This window comes from Natator depressus, chromosome 2 (assembly GCF_965152275.1).
Source record: "Natator depressus isolate rNatDep1 chromosome 2, rNatDep2.hap1, whole genome shotgun sequence".
Classification (NCBI taxonomy): Eukaryota; Metazoa; Chordata; order Testudines; family Cheloniidae; genus Natator; species Natator depressus.
In genome coordinates, this window is record NC_134235.1 from 118,010,014 (window position 1) to 118,027,720 (window position 17,707).

A 17,707-nucleotide genomic window follows, 5' to 3' on the forward strand; every position below is an offset into this window, starting at 1 on the left:
CACACATTCCTGCTTTGATGAGGTGAGCCTACCACCAATACTCAAGTATGCAATAGGCCAATGCTAAAAACTAGGGCTGTCAAGTGATTACAAAAATTAATCGCGATGAATTGTGCTTTTAAACAATAGAACAACATTTAAATATTTTTGGATGTTTTCTACATTTTCAAATATATTGATTTCAATTACAACACAGAATACAAAGTGTATAGTGCTCACTTTATATTTATATTTTAATACAAATACTTGCACTGTAAAAAACAAAAATATTTTTCAATTCACCTAATACAAGTACTGGAGTGCAATCTCTTTATTATGAAAGTTGAACTGACAAATGTAGAATTATGTACAAAAATAATTACATTCAAAAATAAAACAGTGTATAACTTGAGAGCCTACAAGTCCACTCAGTTCTACTTCTTGTTCAGTCAATTACTAAGACAAACAAGTTTGGTTACAATTTGCAGGAGACATTGTAAACAAGAAGCGGGCAACATTGTCACCTGAAAGTGAGAAAAGGTGTTCCCATGACACTGCTGCAGCTGGCATCGCAAGACATTTACATGCCAGATATGCTAAAGATTCATATGTTCCTTCATGCTTCAATTACCATTCCAGAGGACATGCATCCATGCTGATGATAGGTTCTGCTTGATAACTATCCAAAGCAGAGAGGACCGATGCATGTTCATTGTTTTGTAATTGAAATCAATATATTTGAAAATGTAGAAAACATCCAAAAATATTTAAATAAATGTTATTCTATTACTGTTTAACAGCACAATTCATCGCTATTAATTTTTGTAATCACTTGACAGCCCTAATTTTTAGCATTGGCCTATTGCATACTTGAGTATTGGTGGTAGGCTCACCTCATCAAAGCAGGAATGTGTGTATGTTGAGGACAAACAGGTGATATTAAGTTATTTTATACATTTCATCCTACTGGTATCATGGTATCCCAACATGCAGATAAAGAGGGTGTGGTTGGGTGTGTTTTAAGTTTGTGAATCCTAGAAGTTTGATTGATTTATTTTAAAGGAAGAAATGTTTGTAAATGTATCCAGAAGCAATGAGCAGGCTATTGCAGATCACTGAAATTTTGGTATCTATAGATGTTGCAGTTTTACTTTTTATTATTGTTCTAACTAGTTGTATCCACTAGCCCCCTGGGATAAGGTTTGGCCTATTTTTTGAGAGCAGCTTGAAGATTAGGAGGTGGGAACAGATGGTTCTAGTCAAATTCCTTTAAATCAGTTCCAAAGTGTAACATTTTCACATATTCCCCATGCTTACCACCCATCTAACAAAACAAAACAAAGCAAAAAAAGTTTAAATCAAAAAGGTGACAGGAGGGGGGAAGAAAAAAAAAGATGAAAAACTATTCAGTCTGGCTTTTGTACTTTTCTTCAGGAGTTTCAGTGTTTCATTACTATTAAATCTACTACAGTATTGTACTGTTATTCCATTTACCAGTGCGACGTGACAAATACTTGAAGCCTTTAGCATTATTAATAAGCAGGAAAAGCTTGATGGGATTCTAAGTAATTCATCCATGCCATACAAAACAATTGAATGTATTCTAAGATCATTCTACATGCATATGGTGTAATAACTAAGAGGAAAAAGAAGACTTTAGTAAATAGTTGAGCACTTTTTACTACTATAAGTAGTACAAAATTTCATATGCCTTCTGTATAATAGCCTTCCTTACACTTCTAGAAAAAACAGAAAGCAACCCAACTGTAAAAGTTACAGACAACATATTACTATGAAACTAGCATTGAAATAAGGATCTAAGTTTCACTGTATGGTAACTTCTCTCCTTATTGTAAGAAAAAACTCAAAAATACAAGATTAAAATGTCAGTTATGTTTAGAGATTATGGAAAATATTGTTATTAGAACCCTGTAGGAAAACTTCTATATTACAATAGATGACCTATCATAAAATTATAGTCAGTGGCATAAAAAAAGGTATATTGTTATCCCTTCTTGAATCACATAGGACATAGCAATTTGAGACTGTCTGTGCAGCATGATAAATTACATATGGACTTTATTCTGCATGACTTTAGCAAATGTAAAACAAAAGCTTTACACAGTGTCTTCAGAGCTTTTTATTTTAAATATTAAATTTACAGACAGTTGCATTTACTAATACTGTTTCCATTACTAACCTATTCAGTGTGGCCGTATCAGGCTAGTCTGTTACCGGAATAAAAATCTGATTTAAATGAACCATTGCAAATGAATGTATTTATTTATAGTATACTACTATAGTCATCTTATCAGTATTTCATTTCAGAATGCATCCAGCTGGATTTACATGGACAATCATTAAATGCTCTTACAAAAAGGAATTTCTTAACTACAGTTTTACAGCATAGTAATGAAACATGAAATCTTAATAATGAATTATGCAGTTAACAGTCAAATAGAGAACTGAAAGTGTATCCACTCTGATTTCTATTTGAGAATCTTTAAACAGATTTGTACAAGAATGTCATTATTAGGTTGAAAAAGTTAAAGAAGGTATAAAGATCAAGGATCAACAGCAGCAATACTCTATTGTTCACAATGAAAAAGTTTATAGTTCAATAAGAAGCCTTTTGAAAAGGTTAGCCTTAGTCATTAGTTAGTATTCCAGAATGAGAGACTTACATTACTGTTTGTGTTGCAACAAATATAAGTCGTGTCATTAAAACATTTATATTAAATATACATTCCCATTTACTAAATATAGCTGAAGCAAATTGTATCTTAACAGCATATTACTGCAGTTATGACTAGAGGTCATAATCATGACTTCTGTGCCTGACCATAGTGTCAGGCCCTCCACAGAAATATATGAAGACATGATCCATTCCCAGAAGAGTTTACAATCTATTCCTACTCTATTGTAAATACAATATATTAAGTTTAAATTAATTATTAATAATAGAGTTTGATAACATCTACATAAAGATCTGCTGTCAACAAATCATCCTTTTGGGATAGTCTCTTTTTACGTTTTTAGGACATATTTAATAAAAGCCACTTCAAAACTTAGGAAACACTTTGTAAGCGTAATTAAATATTACTGTATTATACTTAAAATATGAAATAATTAGTTCCTCTTATAAAAGATAACTGAAACACTCATAAAAATGCATAACTTTTTCTATTTTATGTGGGCTGTGAAAGGATTAACCTGTGAGATATTTGTTGTTTTTTTAAATATCAAACAACAAGCCATAAATCAAAAATTAAGGCTACATTTCAATTAAGGAGCAACTGTTTGTATTAAAAAGTAAACTTATTTTCTGTATATTTTTACCACTACCTTTAAGACTTCAGAACTGTTTTCACTGGTTGGTGTTGGAAAGTCATGTTTCATTGTGTTAACGCAATTTGTGAATGTGTTAACATCTTACAGTAAATATCCACATGTAACATGTCATTAAGAAAGATACCTCTCCTATAAAAAAAATGTTAGCATTTGCTTACAGAAGCAGAATCAACTTTAATCTACACTCGTTGACAGAAAGGATAATGTGTAGAGGATAATCTTGTTTTATCCCCGTTGCATATTCTAGGACTAAGAATTTAAAGTTTTATATGAAAACCATGACCTACGAGAATTAGTGAAAAGGCTGCCCTTTTGAACAATGGGTAGGTTTTCACATTAGATGCCATTACATTTACTTTCAAGCATTAAATTGCAATAATGTTGCCAATCTTAGATTACTAAGACTATATTGACAGTATCATAAATTTGTATTGATCAGTTCAATATCATCATCATGAAGTTCTGAGTCCAGCATTACTGGGTTCTAAATATCAGATTTCCCATGATTTACTTTACACTGAAGAGAAAGTGCAAGACATTTGCTTTGATTTATTTAGTATAAATTAAGAATACCCTCTATGAATATTTATAAGGGAATTTTACCTTAATATTCTGACCACTAATGTAAGGCAATGAATTACAAGCAATAAAATACTTACACAATTTAAATAGAGTTTAAAAGTATGTGTTCCTTTGGAATGCTAAAACTCCTTTGGTAGTTTTAGCTGACCTATCTCATGGTCTTTTAAATCTTAATTAGGATCCAATATTTAGAATTCAGCTTTTAAAGCATATATCCCATTAACATAAGGTATTTTTAAAACCTTTAATAATAAAAAAATTACTCAACTAAATACAGAGGAAGCAGTCAATGGAACTTGTAATATTACTGACTATAGATTGTGAGACACGGAACTGTGCATCTGATTGTGTTACCAGCATAAAAGTGCATGTTATCTAGAAACAAAGAAATGTACATGACATCTCATCTTAAATTTAATTTAACATAGTATTATAAACACTAAAGACCTGGTCCAAAGTAATTTTTAGTGACTTCAACGGGCTTTGGATCTGACCCTTATACAAGAAAGTCAGTCCTTATCTCTCATTAGAATTACTACAACCAGACTCAGGAAAAACAAGTATTTTTCAAAAAGAAAGGAGGATATTTACAGTATATCTAAATAGAATACTTTTTATCTGCTATTTCCAGAAGATATAGTTCCTAACTAAATTAAGTTATAACTTTTGAAATCCACAGACAATTTTATATTGTTCTAACTCAGACAAAATGTATATGTGATGACCACTACCATAAATCGCATTTAAAATATGGAAAGTAAGATTTAAAGCAGATAGAAGAATAAATCATAATTTTCCTGATTCGTGGCACTAAAACTTTTTTAAAATGGATTAGAATTTAAGGTAGTTCAACAGTGACACAAATTACAGATGATCTTCTTCTTTTACTAGCATCACTCTCAGGTAGGTTGAAAATACGTAATATTTTCAGGAACGCGTATTAGGGCTCTCCAATTAAAGTTTACTACCCAGTTAAGTGAATAATTATGTATGTTAATTATGAGGCATGGGCAATATAATTACTTACAGGGGATTCAATTTGCCACAGTGAACTATTAGAGGTACACATCAAGGGAAAACAAAATATTGCACCAAAGTATAAAATTGGGAAAGCCCCTCAAACTCATTTGTCCCATACAAAAAACAGCTTTGTTTAATATTAAGTATTAAATCTTGGAAGCAATAGTTTGAATTTTTAGCATCCTTTAATTTATTTTTATAACATGTTTTCTGGTTTATTTGTTTTGATATTTTGCCAATTAAATTGCATCACCAAGAGACAACATCATGCAAGAATGCCTGTCTAAAATGAAAATGCCACTACTTAATGTCACACAGTTGTAAGAAAAATGCAGCTCAGCAAACACATTTGCAGTGAAAATATTCACTCCAATACAACCATTAAATACTTAATTAAATATATGGAAACACAGGAGAATGCTGTCAGTCATTCTTACTGATAAAAATAGGGGCCAGGAAGAAAATATAGTAGTGGTCCAATCCTGAAGTCTTTACTCTGGCTAAACTCTCTTTGAAATCAATGGATATGGTTGGAGATATTTGATACAACTCCTCTTCTATGTCACAAGGATGTGAAATATAAGAAGGACAAAATGCAGGGAGATTAGGGGAGCATGCAGTTTCTCAGACAACAGCTGATTGAGCTGCATTACATGTAACATGTTCAAATCAAAGAGTATACCACAGTATACACTGATAGATATTTTTCCCTTTCCAAGCCTAATTCGTCAATGGGAGCTGATGGCACTCAGTTGCTCATGGGATCTAATCCCTTACCATTTCATAAAGTATTTGACAATGCTTCTATTTATTCCTTATTTCTTCCTGCATGCTGAATTTCATAGTGGTACAGTATACCATCACTGAAAACAATTATAAATTGTTTCTTTTTAGATCTTAGGGAGTTTTATAGTCAAATGATCTACTGATTCTTCATTTGGACAGTTTTATTGATAAACATTACTCAAAAGTTAAACTGTTTATGGACTGAAATAATTTGTAACGTTAATTTACACTTCAAACTTGTAAATATGGTTAAAAACAATGTTCTATAAGTATCAATTCAAGATCACTGCTATAGAATAATAAAGACAGACTGAAGTTCAAAGATCAGTGAAGGAATGAATAATTGTATTTGTCTCATTTCTAAATGGTTTTTAACAATATGGGTAAGTTGCACAGCTTATGTCTACCCTTAATGTTTAAAAAATGTGATGAAACTATAAAAATCACCACTGCAATGTACCATTATAAGTTTGCAATTACTGATATAAAAATGCCATATTTTAATTTTCACTTTCTAAAATATTATTGGAAAATAAAAAAATATGAAACTATTGCCTGTTCACTATTACAATAATGTAATTACCCCTCAAAATATTTGTGCTCTGACTACTGAACCTATGGCATTTCATAATTACAGGTTCCATAGTCTTGAATGTGTCCCATAGTGTGATAGTCTGGACTACGAAAACGGATTTTTTTCAGTAACCTTATTGTTATCTCGTAGTATTACAAATCTGCAAAACCCTTTTTAGTAAGTAAAATTTTATTTCAACTATTCCACATGCATTAAAAATCTACACAGACTCATTTAAAAAAAAGTTATACTGTAATTCTTCCATTGATCATGAAAATAAAAGGGGTGAATATATATGATTCAAAGAGGTACATAAGCCATACATATATCTGACCATACTAAGAACACAGAAAATGAACCTAGTATTAATCAGCACAAGGGTGAAGTATTGTAAGGAGAAAAAAATATGCTGGTACTTAAAACAGATACAGAAGTATTTCAGATTTTAGAAAATTAAATCATGCTTTTCAAGATAAATTCCTTGTTCAGAAAAATAGCACTAACCTCAATGGGATTTTGCCTAAGCAGGGCCCTGCAGCATTTTATTCTGACGATACAAAAGGTTGTCAGGTGAAATACATTTAGAAAATGCTTTCTGAAGGGATCTTAAAATGTTCTTATATTTTGTTCTATTAAGTGAAGTGTGTGTGTGTGTGTGTTCAATGCATGCTTTTGCTTACTCAGGTTTCCTTTTAGAGTGATTAGAACAGCATTGTTATGCTTTTTAGCATAAAAGTCATTAAAACAAACATGGCATGTTTCTAAACACTATTGTTAATTTGGAATGTCCTCAGAAGTGTATTTGAAAGCAAAACAGAAGATTTCTTTGTAAAACATGGCATGCTTAATGAAACTGATACTAAATACAGAAAGTTAAAAGAAAGGAATAGAATACTATCATTTTATTGCATAGCTAAAGTACTGTATGTATGTAGTCCATATACCGTCCATGTTTTAGCAATGTTGACATAACATGAATTACATACAGTACATATGATACTGTAGCACTCTTATTAAAACTGTCAAAACACCTCATTTTATAAAAGCATTTTAAAAGAATCACACAGGCCCACTCATACTGTGTCACCAACAGCAGTTTAATCAAAGCTGAAACATCAGCAGCCATGGTTATTAATTTTTGCACTGTTACATTACACAGTTGGAAACTACACTCCCTTCTAGTCTGTCTTAGTTGTAATAGCTAGAGTGAGTTGCAACACACTTCAGAGTGAAAATGCCTTTATTAGCTATGAGAAATTAAATTAAGTTGGGGAGAGGAGGAAGGGTTAACTTGTCGAATAAGGGTAGGGATTCTTAGGATATCAGATTTAGAAAGGAAAAAACATGTGAGAAATAACGTTCTGTCACAACAAAGACTTGCCAGATATTGCCTTTACTCAGTTGTTATATACACTTCTGAAAACAATTTTGTAACAATGAACTCTGTTTATGGAAACTAAATCATGTAGGGTACAGCAGGAAAATAAATGGTGTGGCATATGTTTACTCTGAACAGTAGTATTAATACAGTGTTATCGGAAATAAAGTCCTTTCTAGGTTTGGTAGCACTAAGATTGTCCTGGGCTGATTTTTTCCAAACCTTGAAGTACAATGAAGCCACAATAATCTTGAAACTAAACACTCATATCTCAGATTGTTTCTTTACTTTTACAATTATATCATAAGACAACAATTTTGGGCTGAAATTGACTGATAGGCTCCAAAATTTCTTCACTGTAGGTGAAAAATCCTGGCTCCATTGAAGTTCATTGCAAAACTACCGTTGGTCTCAACGTAGCCAGGATTTCATCCTCTGTTTTGAAGGTAATCCTACTAAAAGCTCCAGATACAGACAAAATATTGAAAACATCAAATATAATATTTGATTACTACACCCCTTGTACACCCATTATTAATTTTGCAACTAGTGAATGCTAATTAAAACACTGCACCACTTTAATTAATTAACCACTTATCCTGAAGACGCATTTAATACTTGAACCCTTTTAATGGCAAATCTAATTTTGGGATTGGGGCATAACAGACTGCAGATCTGTTTCTAAAAAATGCTGACATTTGAGCAAACGTTCCCAAAGAATGCTTGCCTGATTTGAGGACTGACATTTCCTCTCTTTAACTTGCTTAACTAAAAAACAGGCATGCAGGCCAAGTCCTAGAGTACCCCAAGGCAGCAGTTCATTACTTTCAGTTGCAACTTGTGAATACTTTCTATTTCTGTCATTTTAATTTGACATGCATATTATTTTAGTTGATTTCAGTCATGTTGCATGAGAGGACGACATACCTTAAAAGATTAAGTTTTCCCACCTGGGACTATTCCAGAATTCAGAACTTTATAGCATCTCATACCCTTCTTCATCCTCTATGCTCCTGCATTATCAGTGGTAGCTTTCTTTCTTATTTTGTGTTTAACCACAAGTTATACCGGGCTGCAGTTGATAAAAGTCAGCTTGCAATGTCACCATTCTTTCACTACAACTACAGGACTGGACTGCTCCATTGTCTATAACACTCTGCTGCCATCTATTTGACAGAAGAAATATGCCAGAAACACCGTAACTATTTTCCTTCTCTTTCCATCAAATTTATCTTCCACCGAACCAGCTGTCCTAAGGAAAAGTACTAAGGGGCATTTGCTTACTTCCCAAAAAATACAGAAACCTTTACAGAACTTGCATTTTTCCTCCCTCTACATTTAAATGAATTTAAAAACAGAATTTGGGCTACTTAAAATAAATGTACATAAAAATCTTTATTTTTAAAGGCACTCCCAATTTAACTACCTTTTCCAATTGAGATCTTAGCGAATGTATACATAACTCATTTTCAATTTTTAATATGTACATGGTAATGTGTCAAAATGTGGGTTATTTTAATTATGCTAGAATATCCATCAGCAATTACATAGATTTAATAAGGGCTCAGATTTTGGATTTCAGTCACACTCATGAAAACCTGCTTCAGTGCCACTGCAGTCAATGTAATTCTACTGCATCAGTTGTTACTCTACATTTACAACAACATAACTGAGTTCAGAATCCATCCCAGAATGTTAAAATACCAATAATGCACAAAGCAGGAGATTAAGAACATAGTCTATCAGTCATCGAGATCATAAAGATAAGGACCACTTCATCCATCAAAGTGTGTAGTCCTCTTTATATACTGTATTGCACAAGAGGGGAATTAAAGAAAAAAAGTCCTTTACTTGCATTTATAAAATATCTTGCAAAAAATAAAACTGTTGAATTTACAAATAACCAACCGACAATGTAGTCTATAATTTTTTCAGTTAGCTCATCACAATATTTACACTCTTTGCTATTTAACAATCCAATCACATGGAAAAGTTTTTGCTTCAGGGCTTTGTCTTGTCTTTTTCACACCCTTGATAAGTATTCAATACATTATCATGCTTCATTTTTCCCCAGATTGCTTTCCTGATACTTTAAAATAAAATTTATTGGTGGTAATCTTCTTAGTGCTTATCACTACAGTGACACATGAAAAACAACAACATCAGAGACTGAAAAAGCAAAAACCTAACAAATTATAAATATGTGCAATACAAAGGAAATCAGTATGACCCCAAAAGCATATAATCTCTAGCATTTTTTTCCATTCCAGGAAAAATTGCTACAGTGAGGTGTTGGGAGAGAGGATTTGATTTGGGTGTTTTAGGTGGGAGAAGGCACAAAGAGGTAATTTTACAGGTTTTTGCAGCACTAAACATGTCCATTTGTTTTCATAAAAATACTGCTTCAATTTGGCTCCCAGTGTGCTTGGCCTGAAAAGTACTTGTTTCAGATCACAAAGTAAAGAATTTGGTAACACTGTACTTGCTAAAGAACCAAATCAACATATTCTTCTTAGTACATACTACTGCAATCATATAATCCCATCATATAATCCCATTATTCATTTGCATACATTTATAATATTAGCAGACAGTATGTATACTTATCTAACAATTACATTAATCTGTTGAAGCCATGTGACAATTATATTTAGTTACTAAAAATATTTTTGGTTTTAGATTTAGTTTAGGCTAGCCAATGCACGCAGCTATTATGACTGGACTGATGATATAAAATGCAAACATACATATCTTTGTGTGGTCTACTAATAAGAGAAATTCCAACCACCACCACCTATCAAAATGACAATTCCTCCCAGATTTTATAAAAGAAAACAATCTGTTTGAACAGGTATAATACGATTTTCATAGTGTTCCTCAACCCTACCCCCATGTAAAATAATATGTGCGTATAACGGAATTTTTAAATGGCTTTACATTTGAATTAGATTGCTCAGAAATGCAATGAGAGAGAGTTTTAAAGCTAGACATAGGCAAAATGACACACACACTTTAAAAAAGGAATACAAAGAACCCTACGCTTCCCTCAGCCACATTGAGGCTCTGACCTTCAAGAGCCCAACATTGTGGCCCCAATCCAGCAAAGTACTTAAGCAAGTGCTTAATTTTAAGCACCTGAGTAATCCCACCAATTTCAAGTTAAGCACATGCTTAAGTGCTTTGCTGGATCAGCACTTTAAAGGATTAAGCCACTCGCTGGTGCAGGTGAGGTTGATAAGGTAATGCAAGGATCTTCTTCCTCTTGTGAAGCAGCAGTGCAAGATTCTTCCTCAGAGCACACAAGTGTTAAGAGATGCTCCTGAATAATGAAATGGCTCACACACCACTTCCTCAAGAGGTTATGGTCTGGAAACTAGAAGCACAAACTGCTGCGAGAAGCCAGTGCTAGGCTAGCTAACAGATGGTAGCTGAGCACAGTGGTTTGGCAAAGAGATGCAGCAAAGTATGCACCATAACATGGTGCCCTAGCCAATTCTATGGAATCCTATCCTGGTGAGCAGGATCCCTACAGCAAAGCAGTCTGCATTCAGGTTCCTACTGATGCAAAAACCAGGAATGGGCTCTACTTCTTAGCTGATCAAATGAACTCCCACACACTTTCAATTAAAGATAATTTGATACCAGCTTGTGATATAGTAAAATATTCTATAAAACCTAACTGTGAAGTTCTTAAATTCTATAAAGTTGAGATTTATTGGATTATTTTTGTTTATACAGTGTGTACTGCATCCTTACCCTTAGCACAGCCATTATTCTTGTCCATTAACTGAACTAGATTTTGCTACAATGAGTGTTTCACTGTTCGATGGTCAAACTGCTGCCCACTTAGGCCTTTGCAATGCTTATAGCTAAATATATGGAAACTTAATATAATACAACAACAAAGCACAAAAAACGTGCAAACTGAATGATCAGAAACATTTTACTTCTGCATACCGGATAAAACTATGATTTATATGCTATAAGTAGTGTATAGTTCTGATTATTTTTGATAGTGCAGAAGGACTGGGAACACTTTAGAATTTCCTAACAAAGGGTTTAGCCTGCAATTCTTACTCAAGCAAAACTGAACTCAAGTCAATGAGGGTTACCTAAGTAAGGATTCCAGGATCAGGGCCAAAACTGAATGGATACAAGTCATATAAATGTCACTGATAAGTCTCTCAATTCCAATCTTCCAAACCTACAATCATTTTGCCCACATTTAATTTTAAATACATGAGTAATTGCATTAATGTTGTTGATTAATGTTTGTTTGGAAAAAATCCAGACACTACCAAGATAAAACACGGCCTTTTAAATTTACACTGTAAAAGTAATACATATCCCCAATATAGAGATGGTATTTTTAAAACTGGTTTGTTTTAAGGAAACAGATAGGTATTAGAACCAGTCGTATCATATAAATTCTGTTACTTCAATGGGACTACTTACATGCTTAAAACTAAGCCCTTGAGTAAGTGTTTGCAGGATCAGGCCTTAACCAGAAGATCAGTTAAAAAGGACTACATTAATCCACCTGATTACTGAACTATACAAATACCAACCCTTCTACTATCATCAGTAGAACTTACAAAACCTTATTCTAGTAGCTATATGTTTTCGGAAAATAAACCAGTTTGCAAATACTTCCTATGTATTGTAGACAGAGCCCTCTGATACGTAAATTTAAAGGGGAGTGTTTTAGCTTGGTAGCATGTTATTTTTTTTTCCGAACAAACATGGACCAATGTTATTTTATTGCCAGATATTCTGAATTTACATCTAGAATTATCATGTTTCACTGTTAGTGAATATTAAAAATTACTCAGGTGGTGCTAATTCCAATATTGACATAGATAGTAAACATCAGCACAAGCCTACGAACCAAGTATACATTTCCACTCATAGAAACGAATATTGGTGTTTAGGCACCCAAGCATTAAAAATTAATCCGATTTACATGAAAAGAAAATCAAAAACATATACGTACTTATGGACTACCTGCAGTTCTGCAGAATATTTAAAACAATGCTGTGGTAAATTCCGAGTGAAAAATTCTGACAACTACAAAAAAGTACCGTATATTAACAATCAGCATTTTAGAACTACATAAGCAGAAATAAATCCACTGAAATTTTATGCTAAAGTAAAAAACTTAACGCAATGGGCCTGATTCTGTTCTTATTTACACAAGCTTTACACCAATGTAACTTAAATTGATTTCAGCAGTTACTCTAGAATCAGGCCCATAATGTTGAAATTCCTCAATGTACTGTGAATTCTTTTTCTACTGCATAAAATATTCCAGCTAACCAACATTTTGGGGGTACCTTTATATTCTGATTAGAAGCAAACACTGGCCATGTGTCAAAATATTCAAATCTAGCAATGCATTAGTAAATCTGAGACAAAACCGAGATGCCGCTGCTGCTGCAGATAGAATAAAATCTGCTACCAGAGGACAACTGGTTGTTTGAAGTATTCCTCTTGTTTAGTCACATATTGACTCTTCCCAGCTTACAACATTTGGGAGGCAATGCGGTTCAATGGACAGAGGGCAGGCCAAAGAGTCGGAAAACTGGGATTCTACACATACAGGAAGTTGTTTAACCTTTCCTAGCATCTCAGTTTCCCCATTGCAAAACGGGGACAAGGCTCCTAAATTACTTTGAGCTCTCTAAATGAAAAGTGCTTTATGAGTGATGCATATTATTATTTGATTGATATTTTGGTATCATAGCAGTAGAGTGTCAATGTCCAAGCACAGTGCCAAATGCAGACCACGTAGCAATAAAATGTAGCCCTGATCCACCCTTTCTCAACAACTGCAGTTTAAAAAAACCTGATCAACTTCAGGGTTTCATCATTGTTGAACAAAAACAATCAACTATTTGTATTTATCTTGCAAGGTAGAAACAAGTACCAGCAAACACAGTGGTTATGGGCATGTATTTTGGATTTTTTAAAAAGTTAGTTTATATGCAAATAAGGTCTAATGCTAGGGCCACTGGCACATGGCCAATGTGTCTGTGTTGCAAACATTAGGCACCCTGGTTGCAATACATCAGCCCATTTTTTTCACGTCATATATTTTATGACAACAGTTTTGGCAAGAGACATTAATAATCACTGCCAACAGCCCATAATAGGTCATCTCCTACTGATTACAGCAAGTGCACTAAAAGGGCCACATTCAGACTTAGAGTAACTAGGCAAAACTAACTCCATCGTAAACAAAGCAGTTGCATCCCTTTGTACCACATCTGAATTTAACTCTAAGCTGTTTAATATAAGACAGAATTCTCTATATCAGTGTTATGCTGCCCTTTGCTTTCAACATTTCTATCATCAGCTGAGTATATACCTGCTTGATTAATTTAAGATGGCAACAGTAAAATACCTACAGTTAATACTGCACTGTGGTTTCCTAGTGCAATTAATACTGTTCATAATTATGTTTGCCTAAAATAGATACAAGATGCTGTGCACTGTTCTATACACACACACAAATATGCAATACCCCCCTCAATTAGCCAAATGGTGTGAGGAAATGGCATTAAACAAATTCAGTCAAACTAGGTTTCGGATATTTGAAGGAATTTTGAATATAGTTAATAGATTTTAAAGTACATGCGTCTATGGCCATGTCTACACTAGAGACCTTATAGTGGCACAGCTGTAAGAGCTCTCATGTAGCTGCTTTATGCTGAAGTGAGGGCTTTCCCCATCAACATAATTAAACCACCTCCAATGAGCAGAGGTAGCTATGTCAACAGGAGAAACTCTCCCGCCGACATAGTACTGTGCACACTACCACTTATACCGGCAAAACTTATGCCAGTGAAACCCCTGAGCGACATAAGTTTTGCCGACGTAAGTGGTAGTGTAGACATGGCATATGTCAGGGTCTCTAGCAGGGAGTTTTGGATAACTGGTTTCAGTTAATCAAGCATGTACATAGAACAACCTATTCTGTGCTTGGCATTTGGAGTCAATGCACAGTAACCAATTACCTCCATCAATTCTACCCAAACGAAAAAAAAAAAATACTTGCATGGTTAGTAGTGACGATTCATGATACAGCAGTGTCTAAAGAACAGAATTTAAGATTAAACTGCTAGCATAACAGCTCTGAAGTGAATGTGCTACTGTTACTGAACATCCTCTGTAGAAGTTATAAACCCCATTCCTCATGTAAACAGGCAGGATTACACACTGGATAATTTGTTCCTACTCTGATGATGATATCATGTTAAGTTTACAGTTTCCAAAAACTAGCAAATTCAGTCTTCATCTCTCACTTTCTCCAGCATAAGATCAAATCAGCCTCTCAATGACCTACTCATGAGTCATAATCCTCACTGTTTACGATTTAGAAAAATGGTCTTCTCTGTCAGTATTTCCCAGACTGCTGTGGGTTCATTCCAAGAACCAATTTCATCTTCATTGGTTTCCTACAGGAAACCAGACCAACTTCCTATTATTTTATTTTCCTTACTTTCAGCATGGCTCACATAAAATTAACTGGAAGTGAGAGTGATAGAAAACTTTATTCTACATAAACACAAGCCAACATAAACACCACCAAAACACACTGCAGACGTCATTGATTCCAAGTGACCAGAATGTAAAGTAAGCTAAGATTAGAACTTTTTCTCTGAAAGCACCACACACACAAAAAAGTAGTTAATTTACATAGGCTATGATTAAAGCAAGCTTTGCTTAAATCATGTGCTGATGAGGATGTTCACCAGTTTGCAAAATCTTATTATGAAGGAACAGGTACTTTCCCAACTCCACAAAAAGAAAAGGAGTACTTGTGGCACCTTAGAGACTAACAAATTTATTTGAGCATAAGCTTTCGTGAGCTACAGCTCACTTCATTGGATGCATTCAGTGGAAAATACAGCAGGAAGATTTATATAAAGAACATGAAACAATGGGTGTTACCATACACACTAACGAGAGTGATCAGGTAAGGTGAGCTATTACCAGCAAGGGGGGTGTGTGGATGGGGGACCTTTTGTAGTGATAATCAAGGTCGGCCATTTCCAGCAGTTGACAAGAATGTCTGAGGAACAATGGGGGGGGGAGAGACAATAAACATGGGGAAATAGTTTTACTTTGTGTAATGACCCATCCACTCCCAGTCTTTATTCAAGCCTAAGTTAATTGTATCCAGTTTGCAAATTAATTCCAATTCAGCAGTCTCTCGTTGGAGTCTGTTTTTGAAGTTTTTTTGTTGAAGAATTGCCACTTTTAGGTCTGTAATCGAGTGACCAAAGAGATTGAAGTGTTCTCCGACTGGTTTTTGAATGTTATAATTCTTGACGTCTGATTTGTCAAGACTTTCCCAACTCCATTAGTGTCAGCAGCAGTCTTAGAACATTTGGCATTGCTGAACCAGTTCTAAATCATCTTGATAATACCAAAGTATTATTTTTAAAACTTAAAAAGCTTCCATTTAATTTTTATATCTATGATCAGACCAGTCATTAGTTGCTGTCTTTAGGCATGATTTGCTTTTGCTGGCTTAGACACAAGAGTTTGAGAGCAATTATGTACCCACTCCCGCTCCTGGCCTTAGAAGAGGAAGGAGGCAGAAGGTGCATGTGGCTGATTTACCATTGTTTTCTAATCACGATTTGCTACCAAGTAGTTAAGAGTAGTCTATGGATCCTAATTTATAAGAGAACTAAAGTAGCAAATGCAAATGATGATTCCCCATGGTAAATGAAACTACATGTGTTTAAAGAGAATTCTGTGATTACAATAAGGTGCTGTTTTTATTTCTATCTTTTTTATGTAAAGTTACATGCACATTAGGCAGCTGCCCATCCCATTAACAGAAAATTCACCTTGTTACTCACATCACTTTCCTGAACTCACAGCAAATTGGTATTTCAAAGTAAAATTTGTTTCTAGCTGCAAGTTCAACCCTTTGACAGTTTTAAAATTTTCCATTTCCCCTTCAGGAGTATATGGCACTCTCTCTCCATTTACATGTCACATTCTTTCAAAGGACACTGTCTACCTCAAAACTGGCACAGGCAGAACCTTTCACTGGTAATGATACATTCTTAAGCAGATGCTTGGGGAAGTGGAGATGTTACTTTTCATGAACCAATACATAAGTTGCAAATGAAGGAAGATCAATAAGACTGGGTACAAAACTAATTTGAAGCATTCGCTGTTAAGTAGGGTGCCAGAAGCTCAAATTATTTCTACGTCAAGAATAAACCGATTTTAACAGAAGAGGCTGTGAAAATGGTGGCTATTGTATTGTGGTTCTGTTACAGCCAGTGTTCTGTCAATTAACACCGGAAGATCAGTAGTGTATCCAGGATAAAAGGAAAAGAAAAGGAAATGCATCAAGGAGAGAAAAGGTTAAATTCTTCTTTGGAGAAAAATCACCAGGGACAGCAATGACCTTGAAATGCTCATTTCTGGGTAATCTTTTCCATATTAGTAAAGAATTAAACGAGGTTAGTCTCTTTCACTCAGAAGACGACTTTCTGTAGGTACTATACAGGACACTGTAAATGTTTCATTATGGCACCCACTAGACGTTTAACAGACTAGTAGCAACAACAGATGCAACTCATACACACTAAAACAGTGGTTTTCAAACTTTGTTTTGTGTCCCCTTTCACACAGCAAGCTTCAGAGTGCGACACCCCTTATAAATTAAAAATGGGGGAGAGGTAATTTAATTTAATGGGGACTCAGGGCTGTCAGCCCCACAGAGCTAACAGTTTGTGACCCCCACATAACCACCTTGGGACCCTTGAGAGGTCACAACCCCCAGTTTGAGAATCCCTGCACTAAAAAGTTGCAAATACCTCGTAAATAAAAATATATAAAAATAAAATAATGACAGGCTACTCCAAAGCATTCCAAGACAGACACCAGCAGGATCAAAGGGGAGACTGCTGGTGGACAGAAAAGGAGGAGCAAGTCAAAGACTGCTAGTTAGAGGCTTTGGGTGAGGAATAGTACGGAACTAAATGTTTCACCCCAAAGGCTTCTGACCA

The 17,707-nt window shown here is 34.4% G+C and overlaps 1 protein-coding gene across 1 annotated transcript in view; it reads right to left on the minus strand.

The window, feature by feature from the left end:
* Positions 1-17,707, minus strand: part of GMDS (GDP-mannose 4,6-dehydratase) — a 550,335-nt gene that overhangs the window by 422,487 nt on the left and 110,141 nt on the right. The window lies entirely within an intron of this gene.